Source organism: Chaetura pelagica, unplaced genomic scaffold (assembly GCF_000747805.2).
Source record: "Chaetura pelagica isolate M959 unplaced genomic scaffold, ChaPel_1.0 scaffold106, whole genome shotgun sequence".
NCBI lineage: Eukaryota > Metazoa > Chordata > Aves > Apodiformes > Apodidae > Chaetura > Chaetura pelagica.
The window spans coordinates 2,102,726-2,116,927 of NW_009954222.1; positions in this window are offsets into that span (position 1 = coordinate 2,102,726).

A 14,202-nucleotide genomic window follows, 5' to 3' on the forward strand; every position below is an offset into this window, starting at 1 on the left:
AAGTAGCAAAGAGGAACATTTGAGTTGAAACACTTTATCTTTTATAACTTTGGCACTTGTGTTGTACATTTAAAAGATAACAATTTCAACCTTGTTCACTGATTTTTGGCTATGCATGAACCATATTATATATAGCAGATAAAACTTGTCAGGAGATTTTTTGAGGGAATTTAAACTGTAGTTCTTCTTTTGTCCTTCATGTGGCTAAACTTAAACATCTTATTGCAGCATGGTAGCAACTGGCAAATAATTTATTTTTTATTAGGCAGAGGAAATAGTATATTACTCATTTATGGTAAATATAATGTGCATAGATTTCTGCTGATCTCAACATGCCCAGGTTTGATGGGTTCTTTCTGCATTCCTCAGTGATACAAACTGTGCTAGAGTCAGCTCATTCTAATGTTTGGAACAGATAGGATTAATGTACTTTTAGGAAATAAAATGCTAACTCTTTTATACATATTTATCCACATGAAAGTAAACACGTGATTCTCATTCATGCTATGGCTTTTTTATATCATCCGTTTTTGGTGATGCAAAGCGGTGGGCATCTTTACACAACATGTCTTTGCATAGGGAATGCATCAAACATCTCCTCAACATAGATGGTGGTTTCTGGAGGAATACGCATTAACTCCATTTAGATATGTTCTACGTAGGCTTGCACCAAAGAAAACTACAATGGAAGGCGTTATTTGCATGAGGTCTAAGCATTTCTCTTTGAAGTCTGCAGTTATATTTTTATTCCAAGCAGAATTACAACTCAGTTAAGTTTATTACACTTCTGAATGCAAATATATAAACCAACATCTTTCTGTGGGTTCCAAAGTGGCAAGATTAGCATCCAGAGCTGTATAGGTGTGTTTCTGAATGCAATTTTGAAAGAGTGGTAAAAACCAATGGAAAGTACATAAAGAGGAGGAGATACTGTGGATTACTAATTCTAACCAGACTTAGAACTGAAGTCATCTTTAGACTTCCTGGTATGTCAGAATTTTATTGTTGAATATTAAACATCAAGCAGTTCTAAATGTTGAACTATAAACAAGTAATCGATTAGCTGATGTGTAACACCCGGCTTCTACTTGTCAGGTCTCTAATACCTCTCGCGGTCTGTTGGTTACTAGATTACTCATCATTCCATTCACTTACAAAAGTGGAAAATATGAAATATGTCAATTGCTCAATAATAATACAATGCAGTGGTTAAATAGTGGAGATAGTGCTACTGTCTTAAAATATTCAGCATAAATCAGTGTAACCTCTTTCTGTATTAGAATGTTTCCATTAAGTTCAGTACAACAACTTGTAAAACAAACTTAGCTGGTAGGTATTTTCAGTCATCTCTGCTAAGCCTGAAAATAATTATCAGGCTTAAAACACACATCTATAGGAAAAAAAAATCCCTACTAAATTAGATTTTTTTTCCCTCTGAACAGTGCATAGATACTGATGGAAAAAGCTTTGATTATTTTTTAAATTTTGTTTTTAATCTACAGTTATTTTTAAAATGGCATAAACTCCTTTTTTATATTAATTTATGCTTGCCTGAGATAAGAAATAGTTGCAAATTATAAGCTGAAAAATGGGCAGTCACTTCCCACTTTAACTTTGTAAAGCTGGAAATTCTGTAAGGAGCTTAGGAAGAAAGCACCACAATGTGCATATATATATTGTACCTATTTATATCCTATAATTAAACAAACAGTTCATTTTGCAGTCTGTATAACTCAAAGATATCATTCAGTAATGGACTTAATAGAAGGAAGAGAAATCAGGACTTCTAAATGGCATTTGACAGGTTATTGTTTATTAGTTGCTTTTCCACACTATGTTTAAAAGTTTCCAACCCAAAGAAAGTAAGGAAAAAAGAATAAACAAGTATCTGCCTTTTACTATCTACCCCTGTGGGATAAGTAACAGTTAAAACTACTGACAAGAATGGCAATAAAATTCTAGTGGTTTGATTCAGGCAAGCTTAGGACTCTTTCTTGGAAACCTCATGAAACAGTAGTGTAGTAAACACATAACCACTTTTAACAGTTACCTGCCAAAATAACTATCAAGATAGATTATGTAGTTATATACAGGATGTTGTAAGCAGCATTAAATTCTATACTTATGGGGATTATTAGACCCTTTACTTTAGAAGTCAGGGTATTCTGATAAAAATGAAAATTACCTCAAGTAATAATATTTACCTTAAATAACTACAAAACAGCTAACTCAGATGACTCAGTAGATATGTATGCTACCCTTAGTATATTAACTTTCTAATGGTATGAGCACATTCTTTAACTTCATTCCCCCTTTGTTGCATTATCAACAAACAATCTGCAGCAGAGAACTTTCTGTAATAGTATCTTCTCCCTCATTGTAAACTTCATAAGAATAATCTATTATTAATATGATTTTCTATAGAAAACATACTTTTACTTTTAGATTTTTGCTTATAGAACAGAAAATAGATAGATAGATAGATAGATAGATAGATAGATAGATAGATAGATAGAAGGATAAGAAGTTTGAAAAAGGCGATCCAGAGAATTGTATCCTCTAATTTCTAACCCACCTTTAAAATAAGGTCAGGAACTGACTTCTTACTCTGTGTACTAGGTTGATTAAGAGAATGTTATTTGACAAACAAATCCAATCAAAGATAAGCACTTTTTTTTTGCCAGTAAAAATAATTAATCAAGTTTTGGATCATGGTGAATAACTGACAAATAATGTATACTTTTTTTGAATATCATTTGTGAACAAATGTCAGAGGAAATCTGTCAGAAAATGACTTGAATATCTTTCTCAACTTTTATATTTGATATAGTGTCATGTGAATTTGAACAACAAAAGTAGAAAACTTGAAGTGAAATCTTGTGAAGGCCAGAGCAAAATTATTTCTTCTTTTAAATACAAAAAAAAAAAAAAAAAAAAAAAAACTGAAAAAGAGGATTTTCATGTTTTACTTATAATTTAACTTGTCAGAAATTTTAAAGGACCTGTGAACTCACAGTCTGGATAATATTAAATTTTAGCTGTTTGCTCAGCTTAAGTTTAGCTGTGTATTATTTGTTTGCTCAGTTTAAGTTTGCGTATTTATCTATTCTATCTTCCACTCTTAGGTTTTATCTGCAATTTTTTAATTATTTTTTTTTTACTCTCATAGTTTCAACTAAGATCAATAAATTTGGAAATTAAATGGAAGTTGCAATAGGAAGATGTGTAAAAGCAGGTTTCTTTTTGGGGCTTGAATGCCTTGGCATCGGAACTAAACTGAAAACCCTACATTGAAAATCATTACTGTTAACAAATGAGTAGTTTTGGAAAAAATTGTAGCAGGCTAAAGGAGCAGCACATCTGGGGAAAAGTTTTAAAAACTAGTAAATCTCTATGAGGCTCTTACAATAGAAGTATATACTGCATGTCTATATTCAGTCTATATTACATCACCTGTGTAAATAGCCATAAGTAGTTATTTTGGGTGGAAGATCAGTTATGAATTTGCACTATCAGAACAGCATTCCTGGTGAATGAATGGTGCTTTGTCATCATGCAGTCTTTTAAATCTGAGAATATTAAAGTTCAGTAACACGCAAGACAGAAATCACAAGGACTCCTATCTTCTTTCGTGTTTATTCAGACAGCAATTTATGTTGGCACAGGAATCTAAGCTTATCTCCTGAAGAGCCTTCTGATAGCAAGTATCTTCACTGGGCACAAATCCATGCAATTTACAGAATGGTGGATATGAGCTTTTGTCCAGTAATACCAGATATAAAGAGGTACAGTGATTCAGATTCCATTTCAGGCATTATGTCCATTATAATCAATAAAAAATGTGTTCCTCTGCTTTAGAAGAATGATATCTTATAAATAAGAAGGTGGCTCAGAGACGTGTGTTTGGATACAGACCACAGTTTGAAAATGTTAGCATAACACCATTAGTGTTTGCTGCATAGGAGGGCAGAATCTTTATTCATCTAACTGAACTGTCATTTGCACAGATCAGAGTCAGCTCTGGCATAAAGTTGGGAATAAAGCTCTGGCATAATGTTAGCATAAAATACTCATTATCCTGGTACTTTACCTGAACTGATAATGTTTTCAGAAACATCTTGATTTACATTGCATTGTGTTACGAATCCAGACATCATTACACAGCAACCAAGTTCCTGAGTTCCTCCATGCACTACATATTTGAAACACTGGTAAATTAAAACATCAAAACATCTGAAAATCCCTTTGCAGGTGTAATTTTATTACAAAGCATTTCTAACCTGAAATATGAAAATAACATCAAAAATTGTCACTTGCTACTCGCAACTATGAATTCTTCTCTGCCACAATACCTGAAGAAGAAAAACACTTGGAGACAAATATGTTGAACAGCGTTATATAAACATGTTATAATAAAACTGTTCAAATGTTTTATCTTCTCAAAGCATATTGTGCACAACTGTTCTCATAGAATTTTCAATATTTTATTTGTTAACTGCTTTGGGATATTTCACAGGTACATTGGGGTTCTCAAGAAAATAATCATAATAGTTATTGAGTATTAATTAAAACAAAACTCAATTTAAAAGTCAAGGAATTATATTATACCTGAATCTGCAGAGGTGTATCAAGGGGTCTGAAAACCTTAAGCTAGGTTTACTCTTCAATGACTTTACGAACTTGACTGAAATGAAAAAATCCTGCTATAATGACTAACTAGAGATATGTCCTTTCAAAGGCACCTGAGGAAGTGCCCACTACTTTATACCGTTCTTATCTGAAGTTTCAGCTGATGATGGTCCTACATTGAATGCCCCATGCTGGTGTGCTGGTTTGGGTAGGACGGGTCCTTCTTGAACACAAAGAGCAGTTACTTAAGCAGAGTTAAGGGGTGACAACACATCTTTTCCAAAAAACACAGCTTAAATCTTGCAAGATGATTCTCTGAAAGGGAAGATAAAACATTATTATCCCTATCATGGTGGTTCATGAAACAATATTGGTGTTTTTGATGCATCTTTCTTCTTTAGCCTACATACTGAAGACAGTAGACCGTTGTGCAGAGGAGAGAGCAGCTCTTTGAAATTACGTACATGCAAAAGTCATACAGAAGCACACAAATTGCTTAAGAACTCCTTTTGCAGCTCCAAACAATTGATGTATTTACATGTTACCCCTACTATTAAGAATATTATACATACTGTTAAATTGCTTTTTGTTTCAAAGAAAATTGCACTGTTCATCGTGATGTTTTAAAAGTACTATTGAGATAAATTTTAGAAATTATTTTGGAGTTTGAAATTCACTGGTTTTTTACTGCTTCATTTCTCAAGTCTTAATATTGCATCAATGCTTTTTCTCTTTTTTACTTCTTTTTTCTTTGCTTTTGGTTTTGTTTTCTGTTTTTTTCTTCATTCTACCTAAGGACTCTACACAAAGAACATTTGGGGAATAACTAAAAGGAAACAGCCACACAAGGGAGCAACAATCCACAGCTTGTATTGATCCTGGCATTTTCCCATGTTCCAACCAAATGAACAAGCCACAGGTGCAACCAGAAAGAGCAGGTGATCAAAACAAACTGTTATTGTGATGGGAATAAATATGATTATTTTTTTTTTGTCCATAATGTATTCATCTCAAGGCACATTGATGCATCTGTTATATATTTACCAGCACTGTGGATTTCTGCCAGAAATTTTAAAAGAATGTAAATTGCAGAATTCGTATACCTTAAAGATATATTCAACATATTTTATTTTATGTTTTATTTTATTTTTCTGGATTTCCTTGTCTGGAATCTTAAACCAGTTGGTCTAATACTACAACTAATGTTCAGTAACATAAGCAAGTCATGTTCTTTTAGACTCATTTTTCAGTAAAGAGGAAGATAAAGATTAGGAAGACATGCTGGGATTTCAATCACATCATATACAGGCTTCACAGTTCCTTTATTTTCTGCATAGTTTTTCACAGCTTAGTTCCTTCTTACAAGCTTGCTAACCCACTACTGAACTAACAGAGAGGAGTATCCAAACTAGTCAATACCAATCATTTTAGGAACAAATATCTTATGAAAAGGTGGTTTCTAGGTGGGCAAGAGGTGAATCAGTATTTTGATCCAAGCAGGGAGGTATCTTCCAAAACTTTTCATATAAAAGATGTAGATCCTGTAAGAGCAGAATTAATAGCTGGAAGGGCTGAGATAAGTGTCAGTCCTGAGTCAAACCAGGACAGTTGCTCCTAAACAGCATCCTTGACCAGACACACAGTAGTGTGTTAGGCAAACTACTGTGGACTAGATATGAATCTGGACTAAACCAGACTAGATCTGGACTAGATCTGGACAATATGAGGTCCTGTAAGCTTTTTCTTATGTTCTCATTTTTACTCTGAACACCATTAACTCTTACAGCTACGAAATAAGACTGAGATTTCCTAAACAAAATGTGAACTGCAGTTTCATAACTGTTTATTGATTACTAGAGTCAAAGAACAGTTATTAAACTAATCTAAAACTAACCACATGTGCTCTACCCTTGCTGTTCCTACTCTCACCTCATTCTTTTAACATTTTCAAAGGCTGCAAAGCTGGATTTTTTTCCCCTGTCTCTGGCTACAGAACTCTTGCATTTCTTCTTGATCATTTAGCAGGAAGAATTAGAAATGCCAGCTGTTGACCCAACAGACTGATGACTGGGGCAAAATTCTGGGAAGGAAGAAAGATTTAAATCCCATGCTATACTCCTCAAATTATTTGATATAATTCTTATAATCATGATGTAGAATGTCGTCACTGCTGTGGCCTTGACAACCTCTTCCTTCAGTGGTCCACTTGACTATAGCAAACCTACAACATCAGTGTAGGAAATGCTTTCAGACTCACATATTTTCATGTGTATATAGGTAAATTTTTAATATGACATGCAGCTACTATAATTCTCAATAAATTTAAGAAGTAAGCCTGGGACAGGAATTACTCCCATAAGGTGGTTTTGACTACGCCACTGTCACAGTTTGACTCAGGTCCGACAACAATGCTCTCGATCCCTCCTCCCCACAACCCAGGTAGGGAAGGAGAGAGAGAAAAAGAGAGAGACTTGGCTGGATTGAAAACTAAACTACACAGCTTTAATTAAAACACTAATGAATGATACAAGAGAATATATACAATTATATACAGATATATTCAGGTGTAGGCAAAAGCCTCTCGCCTCCCCCCACCCCAGCAACTCCCACAGCACTTCCCTGAACTGGGAAGAGTCCCGAGGAATCCCGGAGCTGCTGCTGGAGAAAGCAGAGAGTTATGGGGGTCACGAGAGATCAAGCCTGAGGATCGACGGTGATGAATGAACAGAGTCCTCCCTGGACGCCGGCCATGGACGGAAGAGAAGGGAAGAAGAAGAAGGAAGGAAGTTGTCTTCTGTGATCTCTGACCTTCCTCTGAGCTTACGTAGATATATGGAATGGAATATCTTTGGCCAATTTTGCTGTCTGTCTAACTCAGCCTCCTACGGGGGGGGTCACAGATCTCCCCATAGTGTCGGAGCCGGCAGAGTGCAGGTGCAGCCTTGAAGCCTCAGTAGTTAGAAAAACATTCCACTGTCTTATCAGCCTAGCAGAACACACTGTTGCTAGCTACAAGAAAGCTTACTGAAGGAAAAAAAAATCAGTAAAAAGAAAAATTGGCTTCATCCTGGCTCAAACCAGGACAGCCACTTAGAGTTAAAAACATGTATGGATGTACGTTATTTAGTACTAGCTGATCTCAGTGCCAGAACAAACAGCCATAGAAACAGAACACAATAATTGTGAACCAAATGCCCAACAACTTTGTTTTCACCTGATTTATTTCTTTTTTGAAGTTCAGAATGTATCACAGGTGATTTTCTTGACAAATTTAGCTTTTAGCTATTTAAAATCCCTGTCATATTATAGTAGCACCTGGATTATGAGACAGGATAAATGGCTGATCTTCGGCATTGCAATTCAATACCTAAATATAGATATTTTTTAAGAAGCTGCTTAAAATTATTGCTTTTGGGAGAATTTGTGTCTGACTATTACAACAAAATACTTTTTAAAAGGTGGTCTTGGAAAACAAGAGATGCATACTGGTAGGATTTACAGCTATATACAAGATTCCTAGAAGAATTAAACAAATGCAATAGATGGTAACTTACACTTCTACAGTTTATTGCTTCTTTTGTGCTGAATCAGCTGTCTGGTTACAGAGCAAATTTCCATAGATTCTTTTCTGCAGAAGCTAGAAAATATCCGTAATTGAATGGAGCTCTTAAAGGTTTGAAGTATTTTAGCTGTGAGAGTACAACTGTCTGAAACCACTAGCAACTTCTTTTGACACTTTTATAACTAAAATCAGCTCAACCAGTTTTTCAAATTTCACAGAAATGAAATTGCTTCAGGCAGAGACTGAATGCACCCAGCTTTAAACTGAAGTGATTTTTAAATTTTATTTATATATATATATATCTGAGGTAAACCACTGAAAATCAGAGTTTATGTCAGATTTTCTGGCATGAACACAGAAGCTGTTATACAGTAATACTGACTAAACTTACTTTTATTTCCTTCTATTGTAGATATAAGAGGTCATCTTCTCAACACAGGCAAATTGGTCATGGAAATCAAGAAAAGATATAGAAATTTACAACATAGCTGACAGATATATATATATCTGTATAAAGCCAGACATGTACACCAGACAGAGCTCCTACTTAAATTCCTAGAAAGGCTGTAGAACTGCTTCAGATTTTCAGTGTCATAGTTCAGAATACAGATGGCAAACTAAATTATATAAGAGCTTAAATAGAGAGATGACTTAATCTTTGTTTCTCAAAAGTGACCTTTGAACTGAATCTTTTAGAGGAAGCATGGCCTGTTTCTATGTTATTTGAGCATTTTGCGAGACTTCTACACTTTTTCTCACCACTTGTTGTCACTGTAATTGTCTATTTCAGGAGTCTTAACTCAGTATTTTCTCCACTGGCTCAAGCAGATAAACACAGAATTGTACCCAACATAGACCACTTAAATATGTAATTTTAGTGTGATGCATCCCATCAAAATGCAGATACCAAAAATAGATCACATGAATCATGTTTATTTTTCCCTGTTGATTTCAGGTATTGCAAATTGATTAGTTTGAGTCTAGATATCTCCCTTGCCAATCTTAGGTGAGATGAATTCCACTATAAGCATTCATAGTTGGTAATCAAGGCACAGGAAGATTTCACACAAACGTGAAATAAATATACAATGCCTGTTCTTGGTATAGGGCTGTCATAAGAAACAAAAAGCTAAGAACAGGGAAGGAATGAGATAGTTAAAAGTACCGTATATATATTTGACATAAATGGTGTCAAAGGTGCTTGTTTTGCTTTTCTTCCCCTCACCAACCCCTCCCAAGAAATCACAGAAGAATGCTAAGGGAGAAGTGAAGGAAGACTGCAGTTAGGCTTACAAATACTTACAAGGAACCCATGCCATACAATGCGCCTTACACTGATTTATGATCCAATAAAATGACAAACAGTGTTGGCACACGTCACACACTGCTCAAAGATTTGTTTAAAACTGTGCTTAAGGTGAAGTGTTTACAGGTCAGGGGTAGCTTAAGAATGCTCTGGAAAATAAAGTTAAGAGATAGTATTTAACGTGATGGAAAGGACAAGATTCACAAAGATGTTCTAAAAAAATTTGGTGACACAAAGTTATGAGAGTACAAGTGTTCTAGTTTTGTGGAGAGATACCACAAACTATGACTCATAGTCCATGTACAAGAAGAACCTGCCAGTTTAGATACATCCTGAAAGTTAATTAAAGATATTACTAACTCATCAGCAGGGTAGTGAAGTTACCCATCATGGCAGAGTTGAAAGAAGACTGTAAAGGGGAAAATAAGTTATTAAAGAGGTAGGCTCAGAGGGACTATAGTTTGGAGGTAAGAAATAGAGAAATGAGAAGGGGGAAGGGGAGACAGATACAAACATATGATCAGTACAGGAGAATAAAGCCAATATCCTAAAATGTTCTCTGCAGACAGTGCTCATCTCACATAAAACCCAAGACTTAGTAGCAATGCTCCCTTATGACAGTGAGTGGGCAGGGGGAAATCATCTAAGCTACTGCATAAGTCATTAAAAGTAGATTAATCACACATTGTAAATGCCAATGAAGGAAGCCTAGACGATAATTTCAGGTGAAAATCTCCACACTGCAGAGGGCTAAAAGTGGAAGATATAACTTTACCAAGTATTAAAAGTTAACAGAGGAACAGACCTGAAACATAGCTCTGTAGAAAACCCATAAAAAGTTATAGCAACAATATCCGTGTTTCCTCAAAGTTCTGAAGTAATGGCTGAGAAGGCAGGAGGAAAACTGGTGGAGTACAGAATATGTAAACTGAGATAAACTAAGATTTCTTCCTGGAATTCTTTAAATTCCTGGAAGAAGAGCACTGCTGACTGGAGTATGTTGCTGATGAATCGAACTACACAGCACCAGCTGTGTGGTTTGCAGAGTAAGCCAAGAGGAGAGGCTAAGAGATAGATTTGTTCATCCCAAACAAGCCAAGCGTGGGACAGGATCTTGCAAGCAACAACTACTTGGTGAGAAGGTATAAAGAAGATGGAGCCAGATTTGACAGAGCACAGAACAAAGTGAGGAAGCAATTTGGAACACAGAGTATTCTGTGTCCAAAAGAAGAAAAAATAAATACTGAATGTGAGCACAGAGCAGAACAGGTTGCCTAGAGAGACTGTGGTTTCTTAATCATTGGAGACACTCAGAACTTAACTAGATTCAGCTGAGAAACCTGTTACATCTGGATGACCTTTGAGAGTCAAAAGATATCCAGAGGTTCTGAAAAAAATCTACAAGATGTTGTGATTTTAAGAGAGGACAAGAGATGCAAGTTTTTTAAGATTAAAACACTTGAAGACCACTTATAAATGACACAGAGACTGGACAGTCAGAAAGAGTGAGAAACTAACTGAAGTGTATGGATGGAGAAAAGCATGGTAAAGAACATGAGACTTTCTTCAGTTTTAACTTTTTGAAAGGTGATTAATTTTCTCTTACTAGACTCATAAAAAGTAAAGAAAATCATTCTAGAGCTAAACAAGAATACTAGATCTAGTCTTTGTCATTTTTATTCCAAATAATTACACAGATTAACCTGGTTTGTTGCTTGGGGTTTGTTGTTTGTTTGTTTTTGTTGTTTGTTTGTTTTTATTAAATAAATACATAAGAATTCAGTCCTAGCTTAATTGAATACCACCCTGCTTCTCTTCACAATTTACTTTGCTTGCAAGTAACCATTAGGCTTGCAACAGGACTATACCTCTGCCATTGGGTCTATTACTCTAGGAAAACTTCATCTGTATATAATCTGAGTTTTCCTATCTGTAGAAGGAAAGCAATGAAAGAAAGCCTTCTTTAAATTCACCAAGTTCTTCAAATGGCAAGAACTCCTGTTAATATTGTGGATTCTGAGACAGAATAAAGACAAATGTGCTAATCTCCATTGCTCCTTTTGTTTTTCCTCCTCAAACACCTGAAAGTCCTTTGGCTGTCTCCCAGAGGCATTTGTGTAAGTTGACTCCAAAAGGAGCTAATTCATGTCCTTTGGGTTAGTAATCTTTGCAGATTTATTTGATGTACGCAATACGTTACAAGCTCTCCAGAAAAACATTTGCTAGGAGCAGCAACTGCAAGGCTGAAATGGAAACTGCAGAGGCAGCAGGCAGTACAAACAGGAAACCACAGGGGAAAATGTACCTGGGGCTCAGCCACATCCCTGTTAGAACTTCCAAGTCTTAAACGGCTAGTGAAGGAATAACGAAGACAGATATTTTAGAAGATTTTAATAGGTTTACCACAAACCTATTAATATTACACAATTTAAACAGGAACTACTGTATAAACAGAATTATTATTATGCCTTCACTTCATCCAGTTAAAAATCTAAAAAGTTTGCAGTAGCACTTTAAATTGCCAGCCAAACTTTCACGTATTTTAAAAAAAGAAAGATATGATAGTCTTTTGAAATCTTATTATTGTTATGTCCTATTCCGTTTTATATATGAGCTCTATGATTTATTGACATCCCAGTATAAATGATTCTTTATTTTCTATTCATCCTAACCTTGGTCAAATAATACCACCCTACTTCTCCTCACAATATTTTCCTAATATCTCAGCTCATTTAATTCTATTGATCCACTGAAGAGTATAATGGCAATGAAACTGGAATTAATAGCACCTCCCTTCTCCTATGCTAAGAGCTTTCCTATTTAGTCTGTGGATCATCACACAAAATCATAAAAGTAGACAAAAAAAGCAGACTGACCTTTATCAGCTACTATTGTGTTGCAAAATTCAGCAAAGCCCAGAACATCATTTTCAGTTTTATGGCACTGTTTTCTTAAATAATAAGGGGAATGGGGGGAGGAACTGACCCTTGTTCAGCATTTACTTAAGCAGAATTGGCATTAATAGAGTATTCTGTCAAAAATTCAAGCCCAGGAAAATGTATGACTTTGTCCACAGCAGCAGCTATCTTAGTAGATTGCACTGTCACTGCTTCACACAAAGAGCATTGCAACACCATTAGTGGACATAAATAATGCACAAGCTTTTATGCAGTACTCAGCTAAGTGCATGGAAACCTTGGGCTCCTGTTGTCAGAAATTCAATGGATTAGTACCTAGATTTATTTTAAGTCTGTAAAGCACTTTGTTCTTGACAGCGTTCAAAGTAGAAAGAGTGCTATCCTGAATGTGCATCTTAATACTGTCATTCTTGTCTTGTAAGAATAGATGAAATATGGGAGGCAGTAGTTCTTTTTAATATTTAAAAGTTTTCACTGAGCAAATGCAGTGCACACATACCTACACAGATACCTATATATATATGTGTGTGTGTATGTTTACAGATATATTTTATAAGAACACAGAAATCCATGGTTACCTTATTGATTTGGAAATGCAAAAGACAGATGCACAATACAATTTTAGCATCATCACAATTACATACCATGAAAATAAATACTGATAAATATATTACTGTTATTGTCTGTTTTTTCTTTGTAAATGGGATGTGCTCTCTGCCAGATTCCTGTAGAAATACCAAATTTACAGTTCCATTATATCACAAAGCACTTAGTTTCTAGATTGAACATTACTGAGAAGACATCATATGGTTAACTGGGATGATCATGAATATTTTAATCAAATTGCAAATATTGAGAACTCAGTAAATCCTTACTAACTATAAATCAAAGAGAGCAATGTTCTTATACAAGTTTACAAAAAAATAACAGCTTCGTAGTTTAAAATAAAGAAAAAAAAACAAACAACAGAAAACCACCTCAGAATGTTTCAGAATCATAATTTAAAAGCATATGAAATTACTTCACAGCAGTAGAGACTGTGGGTTCTATTTGCCTCCCGATGTTCTGAAGAGTTAAGCATGATAATCCCCCATGTATTGAGAGGATAACAGGACCCTTTGTGTAGATTAAAAGCAGTTTTCTATTGATATAAGGATGGTAATGCAAGAACAGCAATATCTCATGTGAAGGTCAATCTTTCACAATGCCACTAAGACATAAAATCTTCGTTTGGAATAATAACAGTTACCTTTTCTCTTTGCCTGCATGGTCCATGAATTTCCATACAATTCATTGAACCAGCAGTCAATGAACTATTCATTATTGAACCCAGTGATTTAGAAGTCACAATATGTACATCATTAATGCCCATTTAGACAAAAATAATAAAGAAGTCAAATTCCAGAAATCTTGGTAGGATTTGAAATACACTAAAATATATTCCAATATCTACATGATAATACTTGTAATAGTTGCTTGCCAGCTTTTTGATCTCTGCAGCAAACCCCACCCTCATCCAAGTGAAAATGATCTGTTTATCCCTAAGATGGTTGGGCTTGTCCATTCATCATGAAGATTTCGACAAGTCTGAAGATATTGCAGTTTGTATAGATTCATATTCTACTAATCACAAGAGACTTTCGGTTAAAGCTGCTCCCCAAGTCCTGTGTACCATACCTCACAAAAGAATGCTCTTTTTAAAGAGAGGAGAGGAGAGGAGAGGAGAGGAGAGGAGAGGAGAAGTGAAGTGAAGTGAAGTGAAGTGAAGTGAAGTGAAGTGAAGTGAA